Below are 17939 nucleotides of genomic sequence, written 5' to 3' on the forward strand. Positions count from 1 at the left end.
GGCTTGTGACTCTTACTATATTTAAAAAGCCTAAACACTGGTGAAATTTTATGAAGAAATATCCTAATGGAGTGAGAAGTGAGTATTTTAACTTTTGTTTTCTTATATTGAATCAAAGTAGTCAATAAAGAAGTAGAATTTTCTGCCTGCTCTTTTAGATACTCATATATTAAAGCCAATGAACAAAAAGAGGTCACTCTAGGTCAAAGGAAAGAGATCTATTCATTTTGGAAACATTCATGACAAATAAGTCTAGATGCTGACAAAAATATGAGAAGGCCAGAAAGAATGTAAGTTTGGGATAGTTCACTTAAAATGTCTCAGATAATTAAACTGTCACAAATAAAAATACACATAACATTAAGAATGTAACTCTCAACAGTAATAATTCCCTATTGTTAACTTTTTTTAAACTCTATATAGTTTTGTTGACTATTTGGAAAAGTTCCTGTATCCAGAATATCTGGACTTGAATTATGATTGATCACACTCAGCACTTTGACGTTAGACCCTTTATCTTATTTTAAAATATCTGACAAGATAATCGCAACAGTCCCTGGCTCCTGCTAAGCACTTAATATTAATATTAAGCACTGTCTTATTTAAATCCTCACAGTAATTCTAAGGAATAAATAAGCTTATGATGTCCATTCTGTGGACATACCAGGTGAGTCACCCCCTCCCTCAGTCAATGACAGGCCTGTGCCCTCACTGGGAGCAAGACCCTGAATCCAGGCCCCCGCCATCAGTCTGGTCCAAGCACCCTAACCCCACAGGCAGTACTGCACCTCATCCCATGCACCCTTGCTCTGCCCACCTGTCCTTCCTCTACTTGCTGGTGATACTTGCTTTTCCCCAAGGAGACCATGCAGCCTTGTATTCTGGGCTTCGGCTCACACTGTTCGTCTACTCTGAACTCCTTGTTACCGTATACCTTCTACCTGATAATCCATCCGCCTGATGCTTCATCTGACAATTCTTCATGACTACTGCTTCAGTTCCCTTATCTTATAGCAGGGGTAACACCCCTCATGCTATGGTACAGAAGAGTAGATAGAATATGGCTTGCTCTTGGGGCAGAGTGGCACTCACTATGTGGTATTTAAATTAAATCATTTGATCATTTAAATATTTAATGATTTAAATTATATTATTTGAATGGTATATTCTAGAAAACTATTAGGTAGTTTAAGAAAAATCAGTATATATACAATGGAATATTATTCAGCCATGAGACACCTCCCTGGGCAAACACACACCTCCAGCCAGATGAGGCCAGCAGACACAGTGGTTAACAACTCCTGAGGACATGTTAACTAGGAGATTATTTAGTGCTGACAATGAGTAGCCGGGGCATTAGGGGTACTTAACACATTCTAATATAAGGTCACGCTGATGTAGGGAAATGTTGGGGTTCAGAGACGACGGCTCAGAAAGAATTCTTGAGATGTCTTTGGTGCAAGAAGTGGTTTTATTAAAGCATGAGGATAGGGCCTGTGGGCAGAAAGAGCTGCGATGGGGTTGTGACAAGTGACTGATTATACACTTTCAAGTTGGGACGGGGTTAGGGACAGCGAAAGCCTCTAAGGAATTTGGAAATAACGTTCCCAGGACCTTGAGGGGCTGGCTATTGTTAGGAAAAGGTCATTTACTACTACCTAGTAAATCAGTCATGAGACTGTTCAGATGTATATCGGTGGGCCATATGCTTGGGGGATGACTGCCAATGTGTATCCTGGGAGGTAGAAATAAAGGAATTTGTATATGTTAAAGTAGACTTACAGGATCCTGGGGGTCAGGCTCAGATTGCCTCTTGCCCTTAGCAAAGTATCAAAATCCATGCAGTTGAGCTCCCAGAGGAAGTTTGCTCTGCCTGTTTCAAGGACTTGTCAATGGGCTGTAGGCAGTAAGGAAATTTAATTTTTTCTTTTGCCTTTGTTTCCCACGTCAACGCTGCATGGCACTGTAACCCGAGGAGGCCTGGAGCAGAATGCAGGGAGAGGAAGGAGAGAGATCTCCACAGGAAAAGTTGCTTATAAAATTCAAGTGAGTATCAGCAGAAATACTGCATTCATAAGCCTTGGAAATGGGGGGTTTTGTACCATTGCCCTAGGAAGCTTACATTGAACAAAGTACAAAATGGCCAACAGATCTAGGTCTAACTAAACAGTGTTAAAACTTGAACACAAGTTAGCATGACAAATGTTCTCCATTTTCCCTTTAAGACATGATCCTTCGCACTGACTGGATAAGCTAGTTGGTCTCCCCTTGCACATGGACGCAGCTGTTTCTATGGCACAAGCAGGATGCTTTGGAAGAGTTCACTCCTTTTTACCAGGAGATCTGTTGAACAGGCACAGGATGTTATAGAAAAGATGCTTGATTCTGGTACAATTCCAGGAGGGTGGGTTCCCACCCTGATGAGGAAGCAGAAGGCAAGCTGAGGACAAAGCACAAGGGGACAGCCCGCAGGTGGGGATGTGTGGGACATTCCTCAGGCACTCCTGGTTGAGCTAAAACTAAGGGAAGGAAAAACAAATGGTTACAGTCCTGCAGGACAGGAGTCTCCTTCAGTTTACAAATGTCTTAGTGATTTACAAGAAAAAAACATTCTTATCAAGAGCCTAACTTGCAGAGACTGATAGACTCAATTTCCTAGAGCCCTAGTATCACCCACCCATCCATAGTGATTTGGGAAACAAAGGTAGAGGGGAATGTAAATAAAATAAAATATCCTTTTAACTTAGAACCCATTGACAAGTCCTTCAAACAGGCAGAGTGACATTCCCCTAGGGACTTAACTGCCTAGATTCGGACACTTTGCTAAGGGCAAGAGGCAATTTTAGCCTGACCCCCAGGATCCTGTAAGTCTACTTTAACATATACAAATTCCTTTGGAAACTTCCTCTAGCTCTATCCCCCCACACCCCAAGATACATATTGGCAATCATCCCCCAAGTACATGACTCACCGATATATATCTGAAAGATCTCATTGAGTAAGGGACAAACTGGGCTAGGTAGGGAGAGATAGGTAGGGAGCTAAGGGATCAGGCTCACAGAAATCCCAAAAATGCAGTCTCTGGACTGCAGAGATAAAGGAAACCAGAGATAAAGGAACAAACCAGACCACCGTGCCCTGAGTGTCAGAGATGGGGTTTATTTATGGCAGTCACCTTGTGACCAACAAAGAATGACCAGATGCTAAAAAGGAAGTAAGCCATTAAAGATGTTATCACCAGTCCTTACTCAAACCAAGACATTAGAAGAATGCTAAGGCCACAAGCTCCCTGGTCAGTTCTAAATAAAAGACTGTCAGTGGAGGCCCATGTTGGCAGCCCTGTCTGGACCTGTCTCACTCCTGAGAGCTTTTTCTGTATCCTTGCTTAATAAAACTCTTATCGCTTTGCTCACTCTCCTTTGTCCACAAAATTCATTCTTTGACTCCATGAGACAAGAACCTCACTCTCCTGCTTCACCCACACCAACAAGCAACTCTGCAACACCAGCTAGGTGTCCTACAGTTCAACTCAATTCTGACACTGTCTACCCGGAGACACATGAAATCCCACAGGTTAGCGGCTCCATCCATCCCACAACACTGTCCAGCCCCTCTCAGACGGCCATTGCAAGTCCAGGTTGTCACATGCGCTTCTGACTGACCTGCTATAGATCAGAGGTGCCCACAACTCTCTCCTTGGGTTGATTAATATGCTAGAGCAGCACAGAGAACTCCGTAACATTTTACTGACTGGATTACCAGTTTATTATGAGATGATGGAAGCCAGAAACAGCCCCATGGAAGAGATGCATAGGGCAGGGAATGGGGAAAGGACATGGAGCTTCTGCATCCTGTCTGGGTGCACCACTCTGTCTGAATTTCCATGTGTTCACTAACACAGAAGCTCTCCAAACCTTGTTCTTTTGGGGTTTTTATGGAGGCTTCATCACATAGACGTGATTGATTAAATCACTGGCCATCAGTGATTGACTTAACCTCCAGCCCCTCTCCGTACCCCAAGTGGACCAAAAGCTCCAATCCACCAACACCCCTGCCCCCCCCCAACAGGTTGGTTCCCCTAGTAACCAGCTGCATACAAAGGTCAGCTAATTAACATCACAAAAGACACCTTTTTCCATTCTCATTGTTTAGGAAATTCCAAGGGAATTTCTAGCACACAGCTAGAAACAGGGACAAAGACCAGATACATATTTCTTATTATTAATCACAATATCACAGACTCATGTGTGGATTGTTTTTGGTTGGAGTGTCTAGATATTTAATCGTAATCTCGAAATGGTCCCTATAGACCAAAATCATCTATAGTAGTGGTTCCCAAAGTTAGATCTTCCCACCAGGGCACCCTCAAAACCTGCTAGCTTCTCAGAAATAAAAACAAATGGCCCCACCCAGCCCTCTGAATTAGGAACTCTAGGGAAAGTCCCCTGGACAGGGGATAGCTCTCCAGGTGATCAAAATGCATGCTAAAAGTCACAATCTACAGCATTCCTGTGCATCCTCAATGACTTTTCACTGATGTGATTTGATACAAGTTTTAGAAAAATATATTTATTTTGTCTTTAGTGACGAGAGCAATTTTAAATATAACTGTTAGGTCTTTGGAAACAGAGGAAGAACAGTTCATTCTCTTCTTCCACAGAGGTGACCTTTTTTTGAATGAGTCAAATTTGTGATGGTTCTCCCATTAGGGAAACAGAGAAATTGTCAGCACCTTTTGAGAATGTCTGTTAACCAAATGGATAAGATGTGTGAGCTGACTCGAATGTTTCATCAGTTTGAAGGGACATAATTCCCAGGTTGGAAGCCCACACATGGAAAGTCAAAAGCTCTAAATGACCTTTTGCTAGTTTTCTGGCAAACAAAGGGCAAACCCCAAAGCCACGCTACCAAAGATGTCAGCCCATGTGACAGGGAAACACATATGCTTTATTTGTTTTTATAACTACGTGGAAACACTGTAGACACATTTTCTTAATCTGTATTCTTTCCAGAATTTCACTGCATCTGACAATGGAGGGGGCGTCAGAAGGACATGGGGATGGAGCAACATTCCTCCCGGTTTATCTAAGACAAGTTGAAGTCCGCATGTGTTTGTTCCTCCCTTTAAGCCAACTTACACATAATTGTTTAGTCCTTGCAATCACACAAAATGGTTTGAAGGGAAACGAGGGAGGGAAAAGAAAGAAAAATCAAGGCAGAACCAGAGAAGACGGGAATGCAGACCCGACACGTCCATCTGCACTCAGCATCTGGGCACACAACAAATACCACTTCTGGAGTGACCACTGCATGCAGGCACGTGGCTGACACTTGGGTGTTTTATCTCCATATTTGTTCTCGTTTAATCTTCAAATCATTTATGTATATATAAATGCATGTATATACACATGCACAGAGACTTAGTCACATAGGTACATGTATACACCTGTGCATATACATACATCTGTGTGCATGCAAATACATACACAGTTGACCTTGGACAACACAGGGGTTAGAGGCACCAAACTCCCTCACCCTATAGAGCCAAAAATCCCCATATAACTTTTGTCTACCCAAACCTTAACTACTAATAGCATACTGCTGACCAGAAGACTTACCAGTAACATAAATAATGGATGGACACATATTTTATGTCCTATGTATTATATGCCATATTCTTACAATAAAGTTAAGATGGAAAAAAAAGTTATTAAGAAAATCATAAGGAAGGGAAAATACATTTACAGTATGTACCATGTTTATCAAAAAATCCACATATAGGGCGCCTGGGTGGCTCAGTTGGTTAAGCGACTGCCTTCGGCTCAGGTCGTGATCCTGGAGTCCCGGGATCGAGTCCCGCATCGGGCTCCCTGCTCGGCGGGGAGTCTGCTTCTCCCTCTGACCCTCCCCCCTCTCATGTGCTCTCTCTCTCTCATTCTCTCTCTCAAATAAATAAATAAAATCTTTAAAAAATAAAATAAAATAAAATAAATCCACATATAAGTGGATCCACGCAGTTCACATCTGAGCTGTTCAAAAGCTAACTGTATGTACAGAAGTACATGTATAAATACAGAGATTTGATAAATATCACTTACATTGTCTCCCATTACATTAATCTTCAAAGCACCCCTGAAAGTTGGTATGTTCCCCACCAAACGTTAAAGGTAATATTTAAGCAGTACAAGGAATGACCTGGACCAAAACTATCTAAATGCCAAAGCCCATATTATTTCTACTACACTGTGCTACCTCCTTCAGATATCCATGAAATACTTTAAATTCTTATTCTTTACTATTTCAGGGTTAATTGTAATTGTTAGGCACATTGGAGGCTACATGAAGGGGAAACGGTTTTGCGTAGGTAAAAGCTTAAACCCAGAAATGCTCTCCCACCTGGAGGAGGGTATTGTACGCTGGCCCGCTCACTGAGCAAGAGGAATAAACTCTACCAACCAGTTCAGCTGGTTAGAGAAGGCATCACAGAGCAAGAATCGGGGAAAAGTGGAGGACACGTGTCCTCCACCAGTGGAGTGGGACAGACACAGGAAGGAGCACGAGGGGGTCTGTGCAGTGGGAGGCAATGTCGTCTTAAACTGGAATAAAACTGGGGGGAAGGGCAGGTACTTGGACTCAACAGAATACCTTGATGATGGGGACTCATCACAGGAAATCAGATCAAGGTCCCATTTCAGTGGAGTTTTGTGGTCAGACACACAGTGTCAGGGAAGAACAATTCTCTAAGGCCATTGGGTTTCCTAATAGACTCCCCCAGCCCTGCTGCACTACTCATTTATTCTCCTCTCTACTTCTCACATTTCACCACTACTTTTTTACAAGCAGAATAGGGTTTTATTCTGCAGGTGACAAATGCATCAGTTATATTTTTTCATGTGTTTGCATTTTCAGAGACCAAAGTACACAAGAGCAGGCAGGAAAGCCTGAGAGTGACATTTACAATACCATGAATATATTCCTAGATCTCACTATCATGAAGAGTATGACATCACAATCTTAGAGCATCACATGTAACAAAATTCTTACCACTGGAAATGTGAAGCCAACACACAGCATGTGCTCCTTACTTCGGACCCATGGGTCTTTCTCTGGAGAAGAAAAAAAATGTTAGTTTGCAAAGGCAGTAAATTCACCCAAATCTGTATTTGCTTCCTCCCCAAATCTACACTTTATAGCACCCTTCAAAGTTGTTGGTAGAGATGACGGCAAAGTAGGTACACATAATTTAGGAGACCTTGGTGAAGCCATGTGCCCTGGAGAAGTTCCTCTGTGGCTTAGAGCAGAGGAAGAAAATTGAATTGGTGTCTCTGTCAATCAACATCACCCTTTATAGAATTTAAGATATTCCCTCTAATACAAAGGAACTGGCAGCTTCACCCGCCAATCAACATAAAATTTAACGAAACCACAGACTTGCTCAGAAACACAGGTTGACACCATTGATGAATTCCAATCCCGTTAGAAATTGCAAGTCTGAAAAAAAAAAAAATTGCAAGTCTGTTATCTAAGAAATGGTGAAACATGTATGTGCCAAGGAAATCTCTGACCACAGGAGGTTTGGACATCTGGGCTCAGATCAAGCGTTCTGAAATGTTTGCATCCTATGCTTTGGGGTCATGCTATTCAGAGATAATGACCCAGCGTTGTTTTGGGCTCCTTGTTTTCTGCACTGGAATGTACAGACTGATAACAGAAATGGGAGCTCACACTTATTGAACGCTTATGCTCTGCTAAGCCCTGTAGGAGATTCAACTGTAAAATCCTTACAATCACCCTATGAGCAAGTTCCATTATTATCCCAATCTTATGGAAAAGTAAAGTTAGTTTTAATAGTCTTTTCCTCCCCAAAGTTACACAGTGAGTAAGTAACAGAGCTCTGAGTTAACTCCTGACATCCCAGATGATACTTTCCTGCTCCATGGCCAACGGAGAAGGTCCAAGAATCTCGAAACAATCCAGCCCTCCCCCAGAAGGACGAACCAGAAATGCTTCACGGTCTTGAACCATCAACATTTGAAGAAGTTTACCAAGAGTTGAAAAGGAAAAGATCTTTCTAAAAAAATACTTATTTTAGAGAAAATAATTTGTAAGAACAGTTGGACAAGCAGGAGCTCATTCACAAAGCCTTACCTGGAGAACATCTTTGGCTGTATGAATCAATATGCCTTCCAACTTGACACCCTGCAGTCACTGTTCAGCTTGATGCTTAAACAAACAAATAAACAAACATATAAATTCTTTTAGTGAAAATGCAACTCTGAAGCAGAAGCTCGGACACAGAGACAGCTTTACTTTTCAATCGGAAGGTGGGTTTCTGAGGCTGGAATTTGCCTTTGATTGCAATTTGAATTCTTCAGACACATTGAATAAAAAAGCAAAATTCTCCTGGAGGTTTTTTTTTTTTTTTTTTTTCAGAACAAACAACCTTGAAATAGAAATCTAGATATGTGTTATTTTCTTGCTAACTTAGATGAGATAAAGACGCAGCCCTTGCCATGCCAGGGCTCTGGGACTCAAGAGGAAGGGAATAAGGCTGCAATGAAATGCAATAGGAGAGTCTCTTAGAATTCTGGAATTTATTGACAAAACTTGACTGAGGAAAAAAAACAACTGTGGATACTCTAATTCTGCTGCCAACTATGGGAAAGCTGTGTTTTCAGCATTAGTTACCGTCAAAACAAAATGTGAAAAAGATCTAGATGTGAAACGTCATGCATGCTCAATGCCCGATACTTCCTCTCAATCCTGGAATCCACTGTTGAGCAAGACTGAAGTTTCCTTTTAGTTGTATTTGAACAACCTCATTTTATTTCAAGTTTCTAAGAAATGGTTACTAATCTGTTTTCTGAAAAGCGAGAGACACTTTTGTAAATTTTGCATCCAGATTTTTTTATATATATATATATATATATAGCAATGGTGACAATGTAAGACAAATACTTAGAGACAAAGTTAGATGTTTTATATTTACATTACACCAGATTCCTAAAGTGGTCACAATGTGGAAAAATTAAGGACAGATGCTCTGTTAGGGCTTCAGTACTAAATACCAGGATTATATACAGGAGACAGGCAAAGGAAGAAAATTTGTGCTAAAAAGTCCCATTAGCAAGAATTGTCTACTCCTTTTCAAGTACTTCTGGCTACTTCAAGCTTTTCAGGGGCTGATCAGCAGGAGTGCCTTAGCAGCTTGAGAGTGGGACACAGCATGATTTCAATGTCATTTTTTTTTTTGGTGTAGTGTTCCATGATTCATTGTTTGCATATAACACCCAGTGCTCCATGCAATACATGCCCTCCTTAATACCCATCACTGGGCTAACCCATCCTCCCACCCCCCTCCCCTCTAGAACCCTCAGTTTGTTTGTCAGAGTCCATAGTCTCTCAGGGTTCATCTCCCCCTCCAATTTCCCCCCCTTCATTTTTCCCTTCCTGCTATCTTCTTTTTTTTTTAACAAGAAACCAACACGGGTGAGAAGTAGTCTACCTGGACTTTTCATATTTAGCTTAATTCTCAGAAATACATATACAACATGAGCCCTGCAAACTACTTATGTGGCAGCATTTAAAATGTCTAGTTGCTCCCTATGTGTGGCTCAGATAAATGCCAACAATAGAGTCTAGTCCTAGACGTTCTTTCTTGGAACATAGGACACTCTTGCTGGTATGACTCCTCCCTCATTTCCCCCTACCATGCACGCTTAGCTCGAGCTGCTATCCCCTCCCACTCCAATTCTCTTTCCCAGGAAAGGTATTACATTCTGTAACTCAACCATTCCTGCTAACTTGGAGACCATGAAGCTAAGGTAAAACTAACCTTCCCAGACTAGAGACAAACAGAATAAGACAAACATCATTCTTTGCAGACGATGATGTATCGTATTAAATTACAATGCATAATTGGTCTGTTCTTTGTTATTTCTCATTGAGAAATGAGGACTTTAATCTTCTCAAGGGTTAAGCAATTCAGGCAGCTAGATAGTAGAATGTCCATTCTCCCACAATGATCTCCCTCCCCTTCTCTCCTTCTCTCTCCACAGCCCACCCCAGATCCCTTCCTACCCAAGGTGGTCGCATCATAAGTGGGCCTATAAATAGATCTACTTACCTATCTACCATATCTATCTATCTATCTATCTATCTATCTATCTATCATCTATCATATCTAGCTAGCTTCCTATCTATGATCTCTCTCTACATCTAGATCTACACATAAAGAGAAGAATGGCTGAAGTCTAGAAACAGTATCTCTCTTCTTTTGGTTATCTAAATAAATGATGCTTTTAGAAAAATGAATAACGGTATTTTGTTACGCTTGCTTAGTTTGCTTGAAGTTTACTGATTCAGCCTGTTGAATTTCAAAAGGAACAGAAGGGACATGATAAATGAAAACCCCCAAGGTTAAATTATTTTATAGTGGAAAATGTAGTGGGGAGATTTTACTCAAAGTATCCTTTATAAAAATGATGGCTCATCTATCATTTTATTCATGTAATACAAAAAATGAGTTTATAATCATGCCAATTTTTTTTAGTGGATAAATTAACATCCACATGTTCTTAACATGTGGGCACAGAACGTTCAGGATGACTAATCTTGTAAAGCATACTTTCATCTTCTGATAGTTTGCATGTGACAGACATGATTTATTTTAGGATAGCACAAAAGTCCTGGGGGATACAGCAGGTGCAGTGCACTAACCCGCCAGCAGGTACAGCAATGGGTGGCACTTAGAAGAACCCAGAATATATTTGATAACAAATGAGTCACCAATTAGCATAAAGCCTCAGGGCAGAGGTTCTCAGACTTCCAGATTTAGACACACAGAACTCAGCCTGTACCTCTGATTCAAATCTGCTTCTTTTGCTACAAAACTCCTGCTTGTCCATTATGGCCCTTAGGTTCTGTACCATCCAGGGAGCCTTCTCTGTCCCTCCAGGCAGACTTCTCATTTCTCCTCTGCAAACCTATCTCATTGCTTCTGCCCCCTTTGGGGCACTCACTTCCCTGTTTTGCAGGACTGCTGGTTGTCTTCATCTCTCTCCTCTTCTGCACTTGAGCATCAGAAATGGAGTCTGGCTCTAGTCTATTCTTTGTCATGCCAATACATGGCATCTAGTGGAGCTGAGTTGAGTTGAGCCTAACTGAATCAAACTGGTAGCCCAGCCAGGGGCAGCAAGTTCTGCAGGGCTTCAGGGGACTGGGTAAGTCCGGCATCAGAGAGCGCTCTGACTGCCTGGAAGGAAGTCACCCATGACCCCACTGTCACGGAAGACCTTTAGAGAGCTGGGCAGAAGCACCGTCAGCAAAGCCAGGGCAGCACGGATAGGTTATGCCTTCCTCCTGCCAGTGACATGCAGATGGGAGAGGAACCTCAGAACAGTGGGACACTTGGCATTAAGGCAATGAGGGTTGACTTGATGGACGTTCCTTCTGAGCACTATGCTAACATCTACCTCACTGTGACTCCCGCCCATGGCTCTCTGACCTTCTCTGTGACCACAAAATGTAAATCTAGTTCTCAGATTCGACAGATCTTTAGGTGTTTGAATAAAGCTATTTTGACCCCGCTTCTGTATTGAATACATCAAAGTCCTTTTAAAAGTCCATATTTGGCGGAATTTCAAGCTTTCCTATCATTCTTGCTGCATTCTTCTGGAGGTGTCCCGGTCTTCCAGGGTCACACAGAAGGGACATGTGACAGAGAGGCTGTGTAACTGCTGTGTGTGTGCACACGGGACTCAGCTCCAGCCTTTTCTTTTCAATACATTTTGATTGTCAGTTTGCGGTTGTCATCCTGAGATGACACTAATTACAGTCTACCATTCCTTCTGTCCTGAAACACCATTATTCTTCATCTGCTTGTGTAGCCTATGACATTTCTTGCATATTAAAAAACAGTAAATAAAAAAACAGTAATTAAGAAAATGAATTAATGGGCCCCTGGGTGGCTCAGTTGGTTAAGCGACTGCCTTCAGCTCAGGTCATGATCCTGGAGTCCCGGGATCGAGTCCCGCATCGGGCTCCCTGCTTGGCGGGGAGTCTGCTTCTCCCTCTGGCCCTCCTCCCTCTCATGCTCTCTGTCTCTCATTCTCTCTCTCTCAAATAAATAAATAAAATCTTTAAAAAAAAAAAAGAAAAAAGAAAATGAATTAAGATTTAAATTTAAGAAAAAAATGGCATCTATGATGTTAACTAAATCTTGACAATTTGTGTAAAAACCCCATCTCTCTTTTCAAAGTCCTTAGCAGACACAGTAGCTGCAAGCACCATTTTCTCAGCAGGTGCATGAACATCTGAGTGATTTCCAGCAAATACTGTGTACCTTGCACGGTTCCAACCTGCAGGACAGATCTACTCTGGAAATCACTTAGTGTTCCTTAGAGACACAGCAAGATATTAAAGTGGGAGTGAGGTGATATAGGTGTCCCACAGTCTTCACTTAATAATAGTATTAATCACTAGCAAAATAAGAAAAATCATAAAATAAGTGTTTCAGTTGAATTACCCAGAAGTAAAAGGTGAAAATACACCAGAATTATGAGGAAGTCTCATGAGAAAAAAACAAAACAAATGTTATGCTAGGAACTTTGTTATTAACATATAAGAAACTAAAACCATAAGAATTCACAAGGTACTAGAAAAACTGTAAGATATTGGCACATGAAAGAAGAAAAATATTTCACAATTATAATATTTAGAGTGTGGAAGCACTTTAATACTAAAAACCCTTCAAACAGACATAAAATATCCCCCATGTAGATATAAATAAAATAGATAAAAGGTTTAAATGCCAAGGCAGAATGGGAATTCCACTAGGAAATGACAAGATGTGGAAGCAGGCCGTAGGACATTCCAGGCTGGTCTTACAGTCCCATCTAAACTGATGAGAGGGACAGTCACCTGCGGGGTATGTCTTCCTGAAGGGATTCCATGCGGCTTCCTGGTCTACCTTCCTCTTTGTCACAGCCGTGAGCTCTGACTCTCTGGGCTGCTTCTGAGAAGGGAGCCCCAGGCGGGCCACCACCCTCGAGCAGCAGACCCCATGTGCATGGCGTTGTCAGATGGCCATTTCCTGTCTCTCAGACAGCCTCCACCTGGGGCAAGACCAGGCATTTCTCTGAGTCCGGGAGGACCACTGACCTATACTCTTCCCTCTTCTCTGGAAGGAGAGGATCAGGCAGCAGGTCAGCAAAGGGAAAGCATTTCTGCAGCAGCTTAGCTACAGCCTCTGCTCAAGCAATCCATTTTCCTAAGTTCCTTGAAGAGTCCTTACTGCCTGTCATACATCTGTGACTCAACACCCTCCAGCATCCAGGTTACATAATCAGGTATGAGGCCATTTACACAACACAGCTTATCACTCTGGAACAAATTAGAGTCGCTCTGCATTTTCTTGGCTTCTCCCTTCCATAAGCCCAGATGCAAGAGCTCTGTGTGAAGGATGCCCCCACGGGTTGGCTAAACCATCGACAGATCACAAACTTCTATTACCGCTCTGATAACAAAACGGGCCTGACTTCTCTCAGCAACCCAAGCGATAACTCTTAAAAACCCAACCAAATACTTAACTTTGCAAATTCACGCTCCAGATGGGAAGTGCAGGAACTCAGCCCTCAGGCCTGCGTGGGGAGGCTGAGGATGGGCTGAGAATGGAAATCAAGTTGGGACAGGGAGACTGTTAATATCTACGGGAACAGATTACAAGATTTCACCTTTGCAAGAAGACATCTGATGTTTTATTCCGAGAAAGGGCAATCAGGACAAAAATGATTTCATGAGCCCAAAACAAAAAAATCATAATGAAGGGCTTAATTTTTGGAGATTTCTTCACCATGTTTAACTAAACTTTCCAGAGCTTGGTAAGAAATTTCCAGTTAAGTCCTCATAATAACAAAGGGCACCCGGTACAGGTGACTTGGAGTTAGGTGGTAGGAGGGAGGGCAGCATGACTGACAAAGAGCAAGCCCACCAGCACCAGAGGGACAGCTGAGAGGTTCCTGTCCTCCTCCAGGGGCCACAGTCCCCCGTCTCTGCACAGCATTCTGCAAGGAGAGGGAACGCCCTGGCCTGGGGGAGGCGCTACGCTTGAGTCAGCACCCTTATTTCCTGAATAGCTGTCACTTTGTGACAGAGGACTGTAGACCTGTCCCTTCCCCTTTGCATGTCAGTGTCCCCAGCTGGTAAGTGGGCGTGATAAGGCTTCGCTACTCACCTCGTATGTTTTTCTTTCTTCTGTATTTTTGGTTTTGGGTTCCTTTTCTTTTTCTCTTTAAATCAAATAAGGCCATGTAAGAGAAAGGGCTTTGAAATCTCTAAAAATTTAAACCAATGTAAGGTATAATTTCAAGCAAGAATTTTCTGAATTGTATTCTTGAAGTTCTGGTTGCAAAAGAAGAGTCAGGTAATGATAAAGTCGCTACATTTTTCTTTTATTTGCTGGATATTTGATAGCATGATATAAAGCTTGATACACAGGTTGTGTCTTCAGGGGCTTCTGGGCTGACAATTCGAGCCAAATTGAGAACCCATCAGAACTCTTGTCAAAACACTGAATTTTTTGTTATGGTTAAAATAGATATCTAGAATATTTACCACTTGCAAAAAGGAAAGAACACTGACACCCCTGAGCTTGGCCTCCAAGGGCAAGGGGAATGTATATTCAATATTGAGGAAAGAAGTGGGGCTGGCCAGTCATCTGAAATGAAACTCTGGTTTCTTTTGCTTATTTTGAGGGTGTGTGTCTGCAAATTTAAGGGCAAGCTCAAGTAAAGGACTGTGTTATCCTCCTAGTGACATGATTGTACACCGACAAGCCCTGAGAAGCCCAAAACTAAACTTTCTTCAGGCAGCACAGCATGTAAGACCACTGACAGGTGAATTATGTGTCACCCTGGCTGGGCTGAGGGAGCCCCAGTAGCTGCGAGCACAGTATTTCTGGGGGTGTCTGTGAGGCTCTTTCTGGAAGAGATCAGCATGTGAATCAGAAGACTGAGTAAGATCACCCTCGCCAGCGCATGTGGGCAACATCCAATCAGTTGAGGGCCTGGATAGAACAAAAAGGTGGACAAAGGGCCAGTTCTCTGTCTTCTTCCCCTGCCCTCTGACAGGGAGCTCCTGGTCTTGGACCTCTGAACAGAATTACTCCACCACCTGTCCTGGGCCGGCAGGTGGTGGGACTTCCAGCTTCCATAATCACGTGAGCCACTTGCTGTAATAAATCTCTTTCCCATTGATTCTGGGTTTTTTTGTGAACACTAATACAGGATCTTTGAGGAAAGGCTACCATATGAAAATATTTTGTTGACACCTTCTGTAAAATTAAGAATTCAGAACAGCACCAGTGTTGAAATGTGCAGAGCCAGGGTGAGGGGTTTGGAAGGGAATACTGAGACCCTAGTGAAGCCTTTTACAAAATGCCACATTTTCCATACTCTCAATGGCAGAAAACAATGGTATGTAAACATAGGGACATTAATGACTCTGAGTTAAGATTCAGAAAAGGCAGATTCTGTGAAGTTTTATCTGTACCTTTATCAATGTGTTATTGTATTCATACATATACCTATCCATGCAAAGAGCTATATAGATTAAAATCATTATCTAAATATGCCTTAAAGAGCTCTTTAAAATGTATAAATTGCAATTTTGAGTGGTAAGGAAGCATCAGATCATAATTTTTCTAGTAGCATTTTTCTTTTCTTAATGGTGCATAAAGTGGTGATAGGTCTCACATTTAGACTGAATGAAATAAAGTATGTCTTCTGGGGTTGGATCATTGCCTTACAGAGAAAATGTTACAATTTGTACAATCTTCATTAAAGGTAGCCTCAATTACCTCTAGAATTTTAAGGTTTCAGACTGAGTTTTCATCTCAATTAAAATAAATTGTATCCATCTTTGATTTTCAAAGAATTGCCAGTCAAAATTAAATTGGCATGGTGGCCAGATTCAGGGAACACAATTTAAATGCCTTAAAGACAGTACTTTTTTAAATGTGCTTTTTCAATATATACCACAAATATATGATATAGGGCTAAGAAGGCAGTCTCTACTCAATTAATGTCCACTGATTGACCCGATCAGGAATTTGTTACCTGTTTTTAATTTAAATATTTAAATACCAAATGATAAATTGGACAAACTTTGTAGAACTCACAAAACCACTTTTTGGTCTACTCTTTTAAAGGTCTTTTTGCATATGTAACTTTACATTTCCACGAAGTGGAAGGAGTCCTATTCATTCTGAGGCATATCTTAGGTGTTGAGTGAGGTGGGTTAGTTTTTCACCTGTTTGAAAGGGGACTTTCTGCAATACTGTGTGCAGAGGCCCGGGGAATGTTTTGCAGACGTTTTGGTGAATCCAAAGGTTTATCCGAGTAAAATATCCATAGGGTCAAATCCAAAAGATGAAACAAACAACAGCAAAACATAGAACTACAGTGACTGAAAGACCAGGTCACTAGCACGAATGATGTGCTGCGGGATGCCCCTTCCCTCTCCACATGCCTCTTCCTGTTCTTTTTGTGCAGTCATGGGTGACGTTTCTTGGGAGGAAAAAGAAGTGAAAGCTTAATTCGCCTTAAGCTGAACCACAATGGCGCTGACCTGCTTGACTCTGTCATAAGAGCTGAGTCACGTCGTAATTGATGGTATCTCCTGTGGGTCCCCCTTGGGATGAGTAAAGCATTAATTGGGGATGATAATGGTGATATTTTCAAAAATAAACTAATGCTCACTTAGTGAGTTTATTTAACCTCTGAAAAAAAAAATTAAAGCCTAAATGAATCCAACTTCAGACACAACAGACAAAACTCTTAAATGGATTGAACTCACCCACTTTTGAAGACCGTTCTTTCAGCTGGCACTTACTCAAACACCATGGAAATCAGCCTTTCAGCTGGATAAATATGGATCGTATGCCTCCTACTTCACTCTGATAAAGTTGTAGTCATATCAGGATGATTTGTGGAGATAAGTTTTAACTGTTCTTTTGGGTATGAGAAGTATTGACTTAGAATTTATGATAAGACAGAAATCAGCTTATAAAAATATGTAAGAACTGTCATATCTAGGAATGAAATGAATCCACTGATAAATAAAAACTTACTGAAATCCACCTGCTAAAACAGTCTCTTAGGTACCTTTCTTGTTGACACAGATAGCCAGATAGTCACAAACAAAAATTTTGTGTAGCCCAAATACTATGCTTTAGGAAAAAGGAAAATAAACCTTTTTTAAACCTATTATGATTTACAATCAAGAAAGCTTGCCAAAATTCTCTCTCCTGTTTCTTTTACTATCTGGGCTATGCTTTAAGAGTTTAAGTTAAATATTTTAGTTTCTTCTTCAGATTGTTTGAATGTGGCATAATTCAGGGGTATAACTATTTAATAATGCTTCACATAAAATTTCAATACTTATGTCCAGCTTGATAAGGGAAGGAATAAAATGGAATAAGCATCGCTAACAGGGTTATTTTAAACACAACCAGGAAAACATTGAGGAAGTGAGGCTTAGGCCCATCTCCTGTCTCAAATTCTCAGAATTTTTGCTAAACTCAGCTAAAAGCCAAGCCATCTGTTATACCTTACAATGGACACAAATGAACTTTGCACCTAACACTGGTCCTCACGCCCAATCACATATGGATTAGAGTAACTATAAGCTGCACCAGCACCAATCCCATTTCATTCCAAACAACTTAAATAAATTCCCTCCTTCCTCTTTAAAACCTCTAACCTCCGTTGTCTTTCCAGAACATTTCTCAATTTCAGCCAGTGTTGTGTCTCCAGGACTTCAATCCCTAAGACCCCAAATAAATGCACGTATCTTATTTTGCAGCTTGCAGTTTTGTCTTTTGTTGGTCAACAAGCTCTGAACAAAACTGCAAACAGGGAAAATCTCTCCCTGGCATCATA

This window comes from Mirounga leonina, unplaced genomic scaffold (genome assembly GCF_011800145.1).
Source record: "Mirounga leonina isolate KUSES-001 unplaced genomic scaffold, KU_Mleo_1.0 Mir_128, whole genome shotgun sequence".
Lineage (NCBI taxonomy): Eukaryota > Metazoa > Chordata > Mammalia > Carnivora > Phocidae > Mirounga > Mirounga leonina.